The 18,226-nt window shown below is 39.0% G+C and overlaps 1 protein-coding gene across 1 annotated transcript in view; it reads right to left on the bottom strand.

The window, feature by feature from the left end:
- Positions 1–18,004, bottom strand: part of LOC133611838 (transcription regulator protein BACH2-like) — a 49,873-nt gene extending 31,869 nt beyond the window's left edge. Inside the window, exon 1 of the mRNA XM_061968983.1 lies at positions 17,829–18,004. The gene's annotated coding sequence lies outside the window, so the exon portion shown is untranslated. The remainder of the gene's footprint in view (positions 1–17,828) is intronic.
- Between the last annotated feature and the right edge of the window lie 222 nt (positions 18,005–18,226).

Genomic DNA, 18,226 nt, shown 5'->3' with positions numbered 1-18,226 from the left:
TTTTCCTTGCCCTTATGTGGGCTTTGTACCGAGGATGTCGTTGTGGCTTGTGCAGCCACTTGTGATTTAGGGCTATATAAATAAACATTGATTGATTGATTGATTTGCATAGTAGAGTTTTAACTTGCTGTCATGATCCGTGATCCGGATCATGTTTTTGTTATGTTCTGTTAGTTTTGGACTCTTTTAGTCCCTGTTTGACACCTGAGTTTGGTTTGGTTGCCACGGCTACTTATGATTTTCACCTGCCGCTCGTGTTCGGGACGCTCACCTGGCTCTAATCAAGAGACATTATTTATGCCTGCCTTTGCCAGTCAGTCGTCCTGGCGTTATTGTTTGTCTCATGCCTTGCCAAGTAAGTCTTGCTAGTTTTATGCCACAGTTCCCTGAGTGTTCCAGGCCATAGTTTAAAGGGGAACATTATCACCAGAACTATGTAAGCGTCAATATATACCTTGATGTTGCAGAAAAAAGACCATATATTTTTTTAACGGATTTCCGAACTCTAAATGGGTGAATTTTGGCGAATTAAACGCCTTTCTAATATTCGCTCTTGGAGCGATGACGTCACAACTTGTAAACTACAAATACTGTTCTTGTTATATTTTTTGCTTTGAAAAATGTAACTGTTAGCAAGCTGCAAACACACAGTTCTTAAAGGGGCACATTTACACTAGGGATGTCCCGATCCAGGATTTTGCACTTCCGATCCGATACCGATATTGTTTTTGCACTTCCAATCCGATACCGCTACTGGCCTATCCGAGCATGTATTAAAGTTTAAAGTTATTTAGCCTACTTAGTTGTCAGAATCATGTTGAAAAGGGTTTTAGTACTCTTGATAACAACTAGCCAGCTGAATTAGGGGAGTTTGAATAATACACAATGGTTGGTAACAAGAAACTGACCTGTTTATTCAAGGATAAACACAAAATAGACAAAATTATACATGACAAACAGAAATGGCATCATTGAACTAGGGCTGGGCGATATGGCCTTTTTTTAATATTGCGATATTTTAAGGCCATATTTCGATACACGATATATATCTCGATATTTTGCCTTAGCCTTGAATGAACACTTGATGCATATAATCACAGCAGTATGATGATTCTATGTGTCTACATTAAAACATTCTTCTTCATACTGCATTAATATATGCTACTTTTAAACTTTCATGCAGAGAGGGAAATGACAACTAAAAAAAAAATCACTATTTTTTTCATACGGTGTTGATGTGGAAATGTTTGCATCGGCATTTTGATGGTGTGGGCGTGTGGCACCGAATGGAGATAAGCGTCTCGACAGACGTTACAATATTTGAACAATGATGACGAAAACTGTTTTCTCTGTCGTGTCCGTGTGTCGAAAATTGTTATGCGCCTATTTTTTTATTTGATTTTGTGCGTGGCATAGATTTGCCGTGCGCAGAGGACGCTTGAGCAGGCGCGTACCTTAGCGGCTGCGCTAGCATCACAGCTAACGTTAGCCATGCTGCTACCTCGCTCTCTGCTGGGAGAGGGCGCATACGTATGTGACGTATGACGTGACAGTATGTGACGTGTGTAAGAAGGTGCGCTCGCTGTCTGTAAGAGGGAGACACAGGAAAGAGTGAGAAGAGCCTGTCGTGTAATGCCAGCAGCTAAAAGCAACTGCGTGAGAATCCACAGACCTGTGGATGTGTTGAAGTTGTGCTGGAAAATGCGGAACGGAAATTAGGGAGCAGCAGAAAAGTGGAATGTATTATTTAAATCGGTGCGTTGGAAAACACGGACCGGAGTTTTTAAAAAACTGAATCTGGATCGGCATTTTCCCATGCCTTGCCGATACGCATTTTTTTGCAAATATCGGCGGCCGATCCGATCCAAATATCGGATCGGGACATCCCTAATTTACACAGATGCCTTGAGGGCGCCAACTTTCCAACGTATTTTACACGGTATGTCTCGCCCTCTCACGGCTTCGTACGTACAATATTTTCAAGCAAGACTACTTTCTGACTACGGCCAAACTGAAATGAATACATGCTTGCGAATGAGACTCTGAAGTCTAAGAAATCTGGACAGCACAGTTATTATCATCAGCTCACTGTTAAGTGTGAATATAATAAAATATATGTGTTTATTAAACAATTACCTTCTAAAACCACACAAACACACAAAAGTACAGAAAAAGATAGAAGATCGAACCAAAGTAGTTGCTTGGATTTGTCTTTTTTTCCCAAATGTTTGTGTTTTTAACACCAGCAAGTAAGCTATTTTTAAACAGTGAGTGTTTTATTCTGAAAAAAAAACACCTGATTAATTTTGTTTATGTGTCGTACTTCCTGTCCTGCATTAGAACCCATGCGTATGTAAGCACTCCAGAGCGTTGGGACCCTAACCTGCACTTTGTGCTCTGCTAGAAATCTTAGAACACATTTACAAAAAAAAAGGTAAGACATTAAACACGTGTGTGCTTCCAGTTACCAAATGAGTCATGAAGACGATGTGTTGAGAGGATTATTTCATCTCCCTTGCAAGGCAGCAGAGAGTACACACGTGGGCTGGTAAACACCCACATACTGTACAACAAAACTGATAGGATTTGCTCCACATTCATCAGAGAAAAAGTAATAAACAGCCTTGTGTTCACCTACTGTACATAATAAACAATTCAGAACAACATTTAGTCTCGGTACATGGAAAAAGAACATTTTGAGGCGGGGGACGGTTTACAAAATCTACGGTTCGGATCGGTTTTGTGACACGTTTTTTGTTCGGTTTGGTGTATATTGTCCCACTAAACCACATACAGTCTTGGTCAAAAGTTTACATACACTTGTAAAGAACATAATGTCATGGCTGTCTTGAGTTTCCAATAATTTCTACAACTCTTATCTTTTTGTGATAGAGTGATTGGAGCACACACTTGTTGGTCACAAAAAACATTTGTGAAGTTTGGTTCTTTTATGAATTTATTATGGGTCTACTGAAATGTGAGCAAATCTGCTGGGTCAAAAGTATACATACAGCAATGTTAATATTTGGTTACAAGTTTCACTGCAATAAGGCGCTTTTGGTAGCCATCCACAAGCTTCTGGTGGAATTTTTGACCACTCCTCTTGACAAAATTGGTGCAGTTCAGCTAAATTTGTTGACCACAGAACTTTCCTCCAGAAGGTCTTATCTTTGTCCATGTCATGTCAGAGGAAAAAACAATGTAGCTGTTTGGCCACAATACCCAGCAATATGTTTGGGGGAGAAATCCCAGGAACACCATTCCTACCGTATAGCACGGTGGTGGTAGTATTATGCTCTGGGCCTGTTTTGCTGCCAATGGAACTGGTGCTTTAAACGGGACAATGAAAAAGGAGGATTACCTCCAAATTTTTCAGGATAAGCTAAAATCATCAGCACGGAGGTTGGGTCTTGAGCGCAGTTGGGTGTTCCAAAAGGACAATTAACCCAAAGACAAGTCACAAGTGGTAAAGGAATGGCTAAATTAGGCTAGAATTAAGGTTTCAGAATGGCCTTCCCAAAGTCCTGATTTAAAGGTGTGGACAATGCTGAAGAAACAAGTCCTTGTCAGAAAACCAACAAATTTAGCTGAACTGCACCAATTTTGTCAAGAGGCGTGGTCAAAAATTCAACCAGAAGCTTGCCAGAAGCTTGTGGATGGCTACCAAAAGCACCTTATTGCAGTGAAACTTGCCAAGGGACATGTAACCAAATATTAACATGTGTGTGTCTAATGGATTTATAACAATTTATGCAAGCTGAGTAACGTTTGCTGTGGTTTGGAACAACATGGCGCACAAACAACTATCAGAAATGTAGCCAATATTACGTACAGATAATGTGTCATGAAACAAGGGGCAGCACGGTGGAAGTGGGGTTAGTGCGTCTGCCTCACAATACAAAGGTCCTGAGCAGTCCTGGGTTCAATCCCGGCCTCGGGATCTTTCTGTGTGGAGTTTGCATGTTCTCCCCGTGACTGCGTGGGTTCCCTCCGGGTACTCCGGCTTCCTCCCACCTCCAAAAACATGCACCTGGGGATAGGTTGATTGGCAACACTAAATTGGCCCTAGTGTGTGAATGTGAGTGTGAATGTTGTCTGTCTATCTGTGTTGGCCCTGCGATGAGGTGGCGACTTGTCCAGGGTGTACACCGCCTTCCGCCCGATTGTAGCTGAGATAGGCTCCAGCTCCCCCCGCGACCCCGAAGGGAATAAGCGGTAGAAAATGGATGGATGGATGGAAACAAAACTAAATTAAATACACAGAGGACATAAGTAAAGGAAATTAAATGCGCTCAAATATACCTACAAACGAGGCATAATGATGCAATATGTACATACAGCTAGCCTAAATAGCATGCTAGCATGGATTAGCTTGCAGTCATGCACTGACCAAATATTCCTGATTAGCACTCCATAACAAGTCAATAACATCAACAAAGCTCACCTTTGTGCATTCACGCACAGCATAAAACGTTTGGTGGACAAAATGAGACAAAGGAGGAGTGGCATAACACACGTATTTCTGTGGCAGCGTCGGAGAAAGTTATACATGTAAACACAACGGTGAGTTCAAGGGCCGCTGCAATTAGTAGGACAAAACGGCGCTCACCAAATACTCTCATCAGTGAAGCACAGAAATATTAAACAGTGGGCTTTCTTACAATTAGGAAGGTTTGTGTCATGTTTGTCCTCCTGCAGAAACTATATTAAATCAAAAAACATTTTTCACCCCATTTTTTTCCCAATTCCATACATTTTTGAAAAGGCTCCATGGAGCCACGGGTTGCTGACCCCCACCCCTAGGTTGATCAGCGTTTGAGGAACCTCAGAGGTTCTGCCGTGTTTCTTTGACTCTGTTTACAGATCAGCTGTGTACCTCGGCCTCAATAATACTCTCTGAGCTAACAACAGCTTTAGCTTCAGCTTAGCGACCCCTGCCTGGACAATGGGGCTTTAAGCAGGGTCCAAAACAGCTGAGCATCATCTCACCATCTGCCTTGTGTCTGCACCAATCGCTGCCAACCCAGCCAGACGGATTGGCAGCTCAGTGGCAGCGTTTTACACTGAATGAATAACAAATACCAACACTACCTGGACAAAACTGGTAACACGTTTAGTGCAACAACGTGCGGGAGAACAAATAAAACCACAACTTTCCGGTTAGGAGACTTCTGCCAGGTCAGCCGAACCACCAGTCGGTGCTGTCGAGTTTCTGCTCACTTATTGATTACCACACTTGATAAACTCACAGGGATACTGCTCATTTTCTAGAGAAGCAGCTAGCGCCCTAATTGCTAGCTGGCCTAAATGCTAACATAAATACAATATTGATTGATTGATTGAAACTTTTATTAGTAGATTGCACAGTTCAGTACATATTCCGTACAATTGACCACTAAATGGTAACACCCGAATAAGTTTTTCACCACGTAACCAATTCATGGTACATGGTACATTTAAAGGAGAACATTATCACCGGACCTATGTAAGCGTCAATATATACCTTGATGTTGCAGAAAAAAGACCATATATTTTTTCAACCGATTTCCGAACTCTAAATGGGTGAATTTTGGCAAATTAAACGCCTTTCTATTATTCGCTCTCGGAGCGATGACGTCACAACGTGACGTTACATCGGGAAGCAATCCGCCATTTTCTCACTTTCGTCGGTGTGTTGTCAGAGGGTGTAACAACACGGACAGGGACGGATTCAAGTTGCACCAGTGGCCCAAAGATGCGAAAGTGGCAAGAAATTGGACGAAATTTGTTCAAAATACGAGGGTGTGGGGAAAGCCGACGAAATGGTCAGTCGTTTGTTCCGCACACTTTACCGACGAAAGCTATGCTACGACAGAGATGGCAAGAATGTGTGGATATCCTGCGACACTCAAAGCAGATGCGGACATCAACTCCAAAACTGGACAGATCAGCTTTCAGGAAAAGAGAGCGGGTGAGGGTATGTCTACAGAATATATTAATTGATGAAAACTTTATTCATTACTCGCGGTTTTACGTAAATGATTATACATAAACTGTGTTTACCAATAATTTAGCTTAAAAACATTTAAATGCACTCTCAAAGTGCATGTTGTTGCCAAATGTATTTCGTATGCTGTAAACCTAGTTCATAGTTGTTAGTTTCCTTTAATGCCAAACAAACACATACCAATCGTTGGTTAGAAGGCGATCGCCGAATTCGTCCTCGCTTTCTCCCGTGTCGCTGGCTGTCGTGTCGTTTTCGCTTGCATACGGTTCAAACCGATATGGCTCAATAGCTTCAGATTCTTCTTCAATTTCGTTTTCGCTACCTGCCTCCACACTACAACCATCCGTTTCAATACATGCGTAATCTGTTGAATCGCTTAAGCCGCTGAAATCCGAGTCTGAATCCGAGCTAATGTCGCTATACCTTGCTGTTCTATCCGCCATGTTTGTTTGTATCGGCATCACTGTGTGACGTCACAGGAAAATGGACGGGTGTATATAACGATGGTTAAAATCAGGCACTTTGAAGCTTTTTTTAGGGATATTGCGTGATGGGTAAAATTTTGAAAAAAACTTCGAAAAATAAAATAAGCCACTGGGAACTGATTTTTAATGGTTTTAATCCTTCTGAAATTGTGATAATGTTCCCCTTTAAGACACATTTAAGACACATTTAAGGTTTAAAAAAAATACATCTTGGTATAAGATTTCAGTGTGTGTATGTACTTTTTGAGCACATTCAACGTGATAATAATCATAACTATAACAATTTGGTCGCAATTAAGTGTAAACTTCTTCTCACTGTTTTTCAAATATGTAAAAAAAAAAAAAAAAAAGGAAGTCTATTGCTCATTTTGTTTATTTTTTTCCGTTTTTTATTCTCCACTGTTTTCATTTTGTTATAATGGCTGTTAAGGCTATAGCACTGTATTGGATCAGGCTTGCTCTTGTTTTTTTTTGCATATTTGAAATGAAAAGATATCAAATCAAATCAATAACAGTGCTATGAAATGTTCATACATTGTTTTATGGTTGCAGCTCTAATGTACTGTACATTTTTTTTTCTTAGGCTGCCCTAAAGGTACCTTACAATTGTGTCTGTGCTGGTCCGTGCTAAAATAGCTTCATCCAGGGTTGCCATGGAAACCACAAAGAAGGCATTCTCCATTTTACACACAAGAGTACCATAAAAAAAATAAGAATTCATTCTACTTTTACATTATTATGAATTGATAACTCTCTTTTTTTACCCAATCAAATTTGTGTAAATTGATTCTGTATATATATATATATATATATATATATATATACACACACACATATACGTACATGAGACTACTGCATGTAAGGGCCATCCAAACTCATTAGATGAGAGACCCCTGTTTCCATGGCAACATCATACAGTAGTTAAAAACAGTGTCAGTGGACTCCAGCTGGTTGATATATATTGTATATTCCCTTGTATGAATTTACCTGATATAATTTCACTTTGAAACACGCAGCATGGTGTGACAGTGGTTAGCGCTCGTGCCTCACGATAAGGAGGTCCTGGGTTAGATTCCCGGGCTCGGGGTCTTTCTGTGTGGAGTTTGCATGCCATTGTGCATTTTTTTTTCATCCTTTTTCCTTCTGCTTGTAAAAGCTTAATAGCTAATTATTGCAGAAGACAATCATGTGTTTTCTGATGCTGCAAAGCTCATTTTAGTGGGCTGCATTGATGGTGTTAACGTTAGGCAAAAATAATACCTAGAGCTTTTACTATTTCATGTTATTCATCTTCTTATACAAATACTTCAATTGGGCATTAATCAGATATTACATTTAAATATGTACACCATGCCAGAATGATCGTCTGCGTTCCTACGTAAGGCCCTTATATGCCTTTTAATCACAAATGCTGATCCCCTCTGGCTGACACTGTGTTTATTTTTAGTACCCCAGCTGACAAGTGGCTAGCAGCTAAATGTGTGTCTCCATACACAGTGTGGAGCCGCACCCCTGAGCCAGCTCTTCTCAAATAGGGGCCAGCTGGCGATGCTATGCCTGGGTTACATGTGATCCCGGGGAACATGCTTTATCAGTATCATGCTTTGAACCTTGCATCGAAAAGCTGTGCACTGCAAAACGAGCTCATTTTAACCATTAATCCTGACTTCCTCATTTTGAGTAATTAAAAAAAAGTCAGCACAAATTGTTTTATTCATTTTTGTTTCGTTAGTTAAAGTGTTTTATATATAATGCTCCTAAGTTAATTTTGCGGATCAATTTTTTTTTTCTTCCCAGAATCAAATGGTTCAATAGTTTGAATACGATTTTTGTTATTTCAGGCAAATTATTGTACTTGAAATATTTTCTGTTACTGACTAAAAAAAACAATGTAAAACATTAATATCAATATTAATATTTTATTAATATCAAAATATTAATTAATAAAGTTATTCTTTGTTGCAAGTTGATCTGTATTTGTTTTTTGTTTTCTTTCATGTTAATATGGATATAATGTTATGCGGAGGTGTCCTTATAACAATTTATAGACAAATGATACTATTTATAGTTGCAGTGGAGCGTGGAGGGGGGCGTAACAGAAAATAATTGAGAAGCACTGTCATAAGCTAATAATAACAGCAAATAAACTACAGGTCTTAATATTTTACATATCTGAATCAAGTATTATTATCACTGGAGGACAAGGTTGTTATCACTGGAGGACAAGGCTAAACCTGTCACACACAGAGAACAAAGTAGGAGAAGGCTTTATAAATGCTAAGCTAACCGCTAAGGGTTGGAATTGGGGGTTAAATCACCAAAATGATTCCCGGGCGCGGCCACCGCTGCTGCCCACTGCTCCCCTCACCTCTCAGGGGGTGATCAAGGGTGATGGGTCAAATGCAGAGAATAATCTCGCCACACCTAGTGTGTGTGTGACAATCATTGGTACTTTAACTTTTAACTTTAACTTTAAGCACGCTTCAAACAACAGTAAGAAATAAGTTCTTAATAAACACAGGCGGATCAATCCATGAAATGGTAGTGACGATACCAAGGGTACTATCAGTATATGATGGATACTAGAGTGATGAGATCGATATTTTTATTTTCCTGGCACCATTTTTTTGTTATTTTTTACAAACTCAGATTGCTTACTAATATGATCTAGTTTACTGTTAAAACTCAAGGTATGTACAAAGTACCGAGAAAAATAACTGATAAACATTTTCGAACCTTATTAAAACTGAGATAGTCTTATTCACTATAATAATTACAACTTATTTTCTTGACGACTGTATTGTTTATTATTAATGGGGTTTGAAAAAGCTAGCTGTCCAATCAGCTAAACAGACTCAAAAACTCTGCGGTGAAGTTTTTGGTGAATTTAAGAGACTGAAACAATACAAAAAGAATGCCATTGTAAGTTAATAATACTAACACAAACACTTGTAAACATGTTAGCATATTAGCTAATGCTAACAACACTAGCCTGATTACATTATGATAGCACGTAAAAAAATATGCATGAAAACACTCCTACAGACATCACACATTTAGCAAGTATAATTTGTTTTAGTTATATTGTAAAACTTACAACCGTCACTTGTAGTGATGAATGAAGAATCCATACGAGTAGAAACGCTATGGACGGCTAGAAAACAGAACAATTGTAGTTCCGATTCAAAGCTTGAAACAGCAAGGAACATTTGTAGGCCTTCACCCAGCTGCATCTGGACTAAGGTAACTCGTCCAAAAGATGGCACCATAGCACAAACAATAACACCACATTTAAGTGTATTTGCATGTGTTTAATGAAAACTATTAGCTTTATGTCTGTCTGCGAAGAAAAATCCATAAATTAGCCGCACCGTTTTAAAGCTGCGGGGTTCAAAGCGTAGGAAAAAAAGTAACGCCTTATAGTCCGGAATTTATGGTAGTTACACTCATTAAATGATTAATTGAAGCAACAAAAGTCAAGTGACATGAGTCAAACAGAAAACAATATTAGGTTTGAAAAACCCTAAACTATTTTTTATTAACCGCCTGGAATGAACTTTCTAATACTGCCTTGCAGACTTTGTATGTGTTAAGTAATATGCAACTATAACTATTTGATAATGGTTTATTTTGACCAATATACTGTCTTAGACTCTCACATTGTTCAATGAAGGACATTTATTACATATGTCTAGCTTGTGTGCTATTGTGTGCTTAGCTGTTGTGCAGCTGCTTGCTCCTACAGTAGTAACCTATAGCCTACCATGTTTACATTTTGCAAATTACTTCACTGTAATACAAGAAAAAACTCAACCCTATGTACGTATGTCTAACTTGTGTGTTATTGTGTGCTTAGCTGTTGTGTAGCTGCTAATGCCTAGTAGCCGATAGCCCAACATGTTTACCTTTTGGTAATGACTTGACTAAAATAGAAGAAAAGACCAACCTTGTGTGCTTATTGGAGGACGTTTTGACGTTAACTGGCTGTCAAGTTTATATCGGAGCATGTATCGTACATTTTTCGACACAAACCGATATAATCCAATACTGATATCAATAATACAGTTGTATTTATCATTTATTTTATTTTTTATTTTATTCAGTGTTAATAAGGATACAATGTTATGCAGAGGTGTACTTCTAGCAATTTTATAGACAGCTGATATTATGTTTTTTTCTCTGGGGTGGGGGTTGTAACAGAAAATAACTGAGAAGCAAAGGTGAAAAATACTGTGTTTTCCGGATTACAAGCCGCCACTTTTTTTTCCAACGCTTTGAGTCCTGCGACTAATAAAACGGTGCGGCTAATTTATGGATGTGTTTCCCGCTAAACAGCAATAGTGTTTAATATTCAACAAATAGTTATCATAAAACACAGACAGACACTGAAAAGGTGTGTTATTGTTTGTGCTATGGCGCCATCTTTTAGACGAGTTTGCTCACTGCAAGTGCTGTGGGTTGACAATGTACTTCCTGTTTCGTGCCAGAAGTATAGTTGTCCTTAGGGTTTCTGCTCGAAATTAGATTTCATTCATCACTCCAAGCAACGTTTGTAAGTTTTACAATATAACTAAAACAATTCATACTAACTAAACCATACCGGTGTGCGCTATAGCCTCAGAAATACGGTGTTTGATTAATAACTAGATGAGGCAATTCCTGAAGTGTGAATGCTCCAATGCTGAAGTTGAAATGAAATCCTGGAAAAAAAAAATTAATTGTTGAAGTAGAGTACACATTTCCCAAACGGGCTGAATATTTTGAAGTTGGAACAGTTTGAATCAGATGAAAATTGTGGAACTTTGAAAAATGTCCCATTGATTTCAATGGGAATTTCCCAAAAATGTTGGAATTTCGGGAAAAGCGGGATTTTTTAAAAATTGTATATGGTAAAAAACTTGAATGGTCTGAATGAGTTGAAATTGTTTAAATCGGTCAAGAAATGTTGAATTGAGAAATGGTACTCCGGAATTCCTGGAATTTCGGGAAAACCGGGAATTTTTCCAGTTTAAAAAACAATTTAGTTTTTTGTCCTAATCAAGAGGAATATTTTGACAGTGGAACGGTTGAAGTGGGTTGAAAAATGTGGTAAGAGTAGTCGCCAGGAAAAAGGGTGGAAATAGGGCTTTGGAAAACCAGGAATTCTGGAAAATCCCGGAATTTTTTTGAACTTGAAAAAAGAGAAGTTTTAAGCTTTAGTTTAGATCGCTAGCGGACAAAGTTATTTACAGAAAAACAGACGGCAAGGGACAACCCCCATTTCTACGACATAGACAAAACATACAAACAGGCACTTAAGTGCTGACGCAATTATTAAACTGAGATAAAATACAAGTTTGTCAAACATTTTCTTCCTTTTTGCCGATATCCGATATTCCGATATTGTCCAACTCTTAATTACAGATACCGATATCAACCAATACCGATATATACAGTCGTGGAATTAACACATTATTATGCCTAATTTTGTTGTGATGTCCCGCTGGATGCAATAAACAATGTAACAAGGTTTTCCAAAATAAATCAACTCAAGTTATGGAAAAAAGTGCCAACATGGCACTGCAATATTTATTATTTAAGTCACAAAGTGCATTCTTTTTTTAACATGCCTCAAAACAGCAGCTTGTAATGTGGGACATGCTCTCCCTGAAATAATTCTGATACCCACTACAACTATGGGAAACACTGTTAACTTTGACATTCACAAAGTTCTTTTTTTTTTTTTTAAACATGCCTCAAAACAACAACTACAAAAACAATGAAGGCACACAGCTTCAGTCCAAAGTATACTATAAACTGGGCTCAATCTGCCCTGTTCTTAACATATTCGTATGAGTAACAAAAATGTGCAAATAAAAACAAGAAAGGCACAAAAATAAAAAACTGCTTCAGTCTAGACTAGTAGAAAACACAGCCATCCTTTAAAGTGCATGGGGAAAAAAGACACAACACATAAATAAAACAGCTTCACTCAGTCCAGACTATTAGTCTATTTGTGCAACAGATGAAGCTCAAAGAGTGGGCTAATTCTTTTTCTTCTTGTCATCACGTGTGAGAGGTAGATTTTTCTGAATGGAAACAAGCATCTGCAAGGGGTTCTGGGTATTTGTTCTGTTGTGTTTATGTTGTGTTACGGTGCGGATGTTCTCCCGAAATGTGTTTGTCATTCTTGTTTGGTGTGGGTTCACAGTGTGGCGCATATTTGTGACAGTGTTAAAGTTGTTTATACGGCCACCCTCAGTGTGAACTGTATGGCTGTTGATCAAGTATGCTTGCATTCGCGAGTGCGTGTGTCAAGCCGTAGATATTATGTGACTGGGCCAGTACGCAAAGGCAGCGCCTTAAAGGATTAATTGGCGCTCTGTACATCTTCCTGCATCCGTGTACACAGCGGCGTTTTAGAAAGTCACACATTTTACTTTTGGAAACCGATACCGATAATCTTGAAACCGATAATTTCCGATATTACTTTTGAAAGCATTTATCGGCATCCCTAGTTGAAGGTTGAATGTAATGAATAGGATGAAAAATATGGAAATGGTGAAAGTTTGAAAAATGGCCAGTTAATTTTAAATGGCAAAAATGTCCCGGAAGACCGGGAATTCTGGGAATTTGAAGTTGGAAAGGTTTGAATCGGATGAAAAATGTGGAAGGTCGAGCGCGCCAAAATCTGGAGAAGAAGAAGATGACGTTGAAGTTTAATAAATAGATTAATTTTGGTGTAGAAAACCCTGTGTGAATGAAAGATTCCTACTACGCAGACTTTAATTTAACGCGCTCATGTCCCGAACCCATTAACAGCCATAAAAGAGTGATTACTCTACGCCAGGGGTGTCAAACGTACGGCCTGAGGGCCGGATCAAGCCCGCGAACAGATTTTCTCCGGCCCGTGGGATGAGTTTGTTAAGTATAAAAATGTACCTGAAATTTTTGAAGGAAAGAAACAGCTGTTTTAAATGTGTCCAGGCAGGCCGATATTATCGGCCGATGAAATGTAATATCGGAAATTAACAGTATCGGTTTCAACCTCACGATTTTCCTGGGAGACTCCCGAATTTCAGTGCCCCTCCCGAAAATCTCCCGGGGCAACCATTCTCCCGAACTTCTCACGATTTTCACCCGGACAACATTATTGGGGGTGTGCCTTAAAGGCACTCTCTTTAGCGTACTCTACAACCTGTCGTCACGTCCGCTTTTCCTCCATACGAACAGCCATACAGGTCACACTGAGGATGGCCGTATAAACAACTTGAACACTGTTACAAATATTCCGCCATCCTAGTCACTGTCGTTGTGTCCTTGGGCAAGACACTTTACCCGCCTGCTCCCAGTGCCACCCACACTGGTTTAAAAATGTAACTTAGATCTTGGGTTTCACTATGTAAAGCGCCTTGAGTCACTCGAGAAAAAGCGCTATATAAATACAATTCACAAATTCACTATTTTTAAACAAAGAAAACAATCTGAAGTTGTATTTATTTTTAAGTTATTGTGCCGTGACATTACCAGTCCGGCCCACTTGGGAGTAGATTTTTTCTCCGTGTGGCCACCGATCTAAAATGAGTTGGACACCACTGCTCTACGAGTATGTTGTGTTGTTTTCCTTAAGAAAAAGCACTATATAATTCACTATTTAAAAAAATATAATTATTTTATTGTCATTATACACAGGTACAATGAGATTAAAAGCAACTCCAGTATCAGTGCGACAGTCTACAAAATATGCAAAATATAGGAATAGAGATGTCCGATAATAACGGACTGCCGATATTATCGGCCGATAAATGCTTTAAAATGTAATATCGGAAATTATCGGTATCAAAAAGTAAAATTTATGACTTTTTAAAACGCCGCTGTGTACACGGACGTAGGGAGAAGTAAAGAGTGCCAATAAACCTTAAAGGCACTGCCTTTGCGTGCCGGCCCAGTCACATAATATTTACGGCTTTTCACACACACAAGTGAATGCCTCGTATACTTGGTCAACAACCATACAGGTCACACTGAGGGTGGCCGTATAAACAACTTTACCACTGTTACAAATATGCGCCACACTGTGAACCCACACCAAACAAGACTGACAAACACATTTCGGGAGAACATCCGCACCGTAACACAACATAAACACAACAGAACAAATACCCAGAACCCCTTGCAGCACTAACTCTTCCGGGACGCTACAATGTACACCCCCCGCTACCCCCCCTAACACCCCACCTCAACCCCGCCCACCTCAAGCTCTCTCAGGGAGAGCATGTCCCAAATTCCAAGCTGCTGTTTTGAGGCATGCACTTTGTGACTTCAATAATAAATATGGCAGTGCCATGTTGGCATTTTTTTCCATAACTTGAGTTGATTTATTTTGGAAAACCTTGTTACATTGTTTAATGCATCCAGTGGGGCATCACAAAAAAATTAGGCATGATAATGTGTTAACTCCACGACTGTATATATCGGTATCGGTTGATATCGGAATCGGTAATTAAGAGTTGGACAATATCTGAATATCGGATATCGGCAAAAAAGCCATTATCGGACATCTCTACATAGGAATAAAAGGAAGAAAAATAGTGCAAAAGGAAGTAAGGTGCACAGTCCAGTTTTGAGAACAAATGTTCAGAATGTGTTGTTTACTGGAATAAATATTATACTATATACATATATATACAGAACAAACAAAGAAAACAATCTGAAGTTGTCTTTATTCTTAAGTTATCATGCCGTGGTTTTATCAGTCCGGCCCACTTGGGAGTAGATTCTTCTCCATGTGGCCCCCGATCTAAAATGAGTTGGACACCCCTGCTCTACGCGTATGTTGTGTTGTTTTCCTTGTAATAGTGTGAATATTTTATCCAGATTATGATACTGCAAAAAGGGCAGAGCATTTATTCCTCTCACGAGAAAAACGAGGTGAACATCTGCAGCAGGGGCTGTGCTAAATATTTCATGGGCTCCTTAACCCTCTGATGCTCGGAAGCATTGTGAGGTTCAGTGGGACAACAATGCAAGTTCATGCACAACAATGTCATATTCCAGCAGCGCCTGACTAAATATTATTAGGGACTTATGAATAAGAAACAGCCGTTCTAAATGTGTCCACTGGATGTCGCAATAGCAATTCTTTGTATCTTTGTAGATGATGCTACATACCGGTATGTACAAAATGAACCACATGATGTTAGTACATCAGTCGAGGAAAATGATCAAACTACATAAATAACATCCTGTGATTTGATTTTGATATAATTTTCTTACCTTGATAGATTTGATAGAACAAATTTAAAACAAATGTGCTTGTCTGTTGCTGGTGTGAAAGGATGGAATTCTCTAAAGAAAGACTTAAAAAGTTGCAATAATATTTTTGAAGTTAAAAAGAAGAATTACAAAAAGAGACAACTGGCATTATATCAAACTGAATTTTGATTTTCATTGGACGTGTCATTGTGAAAATGCTTAAAAAAAATTAAAAAGTATGTTGGAAGGAGGGGAACAGTGATAAAGTCATCTAAAATAATGTGTTAAAAAAGGGGGCAGATAAATATAAGAATATTATTCTTCAATCTGCTCCTTTCTGATCATGGAAATGTATAAGAAACAAAAAAACAATGAAAGTGTGAACTGTACGTGGCTTGTATACCGCATTTTTCGGAGTATAAGTCGCTCCGGAGTATAAGTCGCACCGGCCGAAAATGCATAATAAAGAAGGGAAAAAACATATATAAGTCGCATTTTTTGGGGAAATTTATTTGATAAAACCCAACACCAAGAATAGACATTTGAAAGGCAATTTAAAATAAATAAAGAATAGTGAACAACAGGCTGAATAAGTGTACGTTATATGAGGCATAAATAACCAACTGAGAACGTGCCTGGTATGTTAACGTAACATATTATGGTAAGAGTCATTCAAATAACTATAACATATAGAACATGCTATACGTTTACCAAACAATCTGTCACTCCTAATCGCTAAATCCGAGGAAATCTTATACGTCTAGTCCCTTACGTGAATGAGCTAAATAATATTATTTGATATTTTACGGTAATGTGTTAATAATTTCACACATAAGTCGCTCCTGAGTATAAGTCGCAAACTATGAAAAAAACTGCGACTTATAGTCCGAAAAATACGGTATATGCATTTTCATGCAAGGAATAAAAATAAATAATGATGATGATAATAGAAAATTAACACCAACAACACATAATTTATTCAGAAAATATAAATAACGACAAATAAAGAATATATACTATTAACCGCAACAGGTAATTGTAAAAAAACAACAACAACCTAACAACATTATGATTTGTACAATTTCAGAATGTGCTTGTTCTATTTTTAAACAAAGAAAACAATCTGAAGTTGTCTTTATTTTTAAGTTATCGTGCCGTGATTTTAACAGTAAAATAGTAAATTTTTCCTCCATGTGGCCTAAAATGAGTTGGACACCCCTGCTATGTTGTGTTGTTTTTCTTTCAATAGTGTGCAATAGTGTGAATATTTAGTCCAGATTATGATACTGCAAAAAGGGGCAGAGCATTTATTCCTCTCACGAGAAAAACGAGGTGAACATCTGCAGCAGGGGCTGTGCTAAATATTTCATGGGCTCCATCACCCTCTGATGCTCGGAAGCATTGTGAGGTTCAGCGGGACAACAAAGGGTTACACAACAACGCAAGTTCATGCACAACAATTTCATATTCCAGCACCGCCTGACTAAATATCATTAGGGCCTCATGAATAAATATTGCTCTCAAAGCAGTAAAAAGAAAAAAAGAAAAAAGGGGGACGATTTGTGGAATCTTGTGGCCGTTGTGTGAACCGAGTGTTCCGCGGCAGAGGGCGGGAATAAGGGGGGCAGGGCGGAAGGGCTGCCGCCCTGACTCCTTTGTCCCTCTTTCTCCTCCAAATGACAGCATCTCTCCACATACTTCACAATTTTTTTAATTTATTTATTTTTAATATTTTTTTCTTTTAACCGGACGCTTTGTTTGTTCGCACCAAGCACGCGCCGACTTGTTCAAAGGAAAGAAAAAAAACCGCGATGACACAAACAAAACGACTATAGAGAGGAAGTACACGCAGATAACTCATAAAAAAAATTATTAATAATATTTTTTTTTAAAAACGACACTTTGGGGGTTTTGTAGCGCGCAGGCTACATAAACGTGTTCGGGAGTAGAAGGAAGAAAAACAGTCGGCGTCCAAAGTGCAAGAAAGAGGAGAAGAACCGCGATATATATATATAAAAAAAAGCATGGCTGCAACAACAACACGACCCGAGGAGCACAAGCGCGGCTTTTTATTCCAGCTGACGACAGCGTGATTGTCAACGTTACGTAGCGGCAAAACTCACCCCCTTTCCTGGGTTTTCTTGTCTCCTCTCCTCGCTCGCCCGGTAGCTCCTCACACATAAAAGTACGTCTGCTGCATCCTGGTTAATCCAACTCTGCTCCAAGATTAGGAAGGACTTGGAACGTCGGCATCAGTCGGTGTGTGTGTGTGTGTGTGTGTAGAATGTGTGTGTGTGTGTAGAATGTGACGCCTTTTCTCCTGCAGGAGCTGCATTGTTGACATTGCTTTTGCTGACGTCATGCTAGCCCTCATTCACAACAAGGGCCGAGCCCCCCTCTGCTCGTGCCGCGTGTATCCTTCGCTAGCTAGCTCCTATTTACAATAGGGAATGCCTTCAAAGGTCGTAAACACGACCACAAACCGCGGGGGTTTCAAACCTGTGGCCCCTATATTTATGGT

This window comes from Nerophis lumbriciformis, linkage group LG08 (genome assembly GCF_033978685.3).
Source record: "Nerophis lumbriciformis linkage group LG08, RoL_Nlum_v2.1, whole genome shotgun sequence".
NCBI classification, from domain to species: domain Eukaryota; kingdom Metazoa; phylum Chordata; class Actinopteri; order Syngnathiformes; family Syngnathidae; genus Nerophis; species Nerophis lumbriciformis.
The sequence above is the reverse complement of the archived record's forward strand: the minus strand, read 5'-3'. Positions and strand labels throughout refer to the sequence as shown.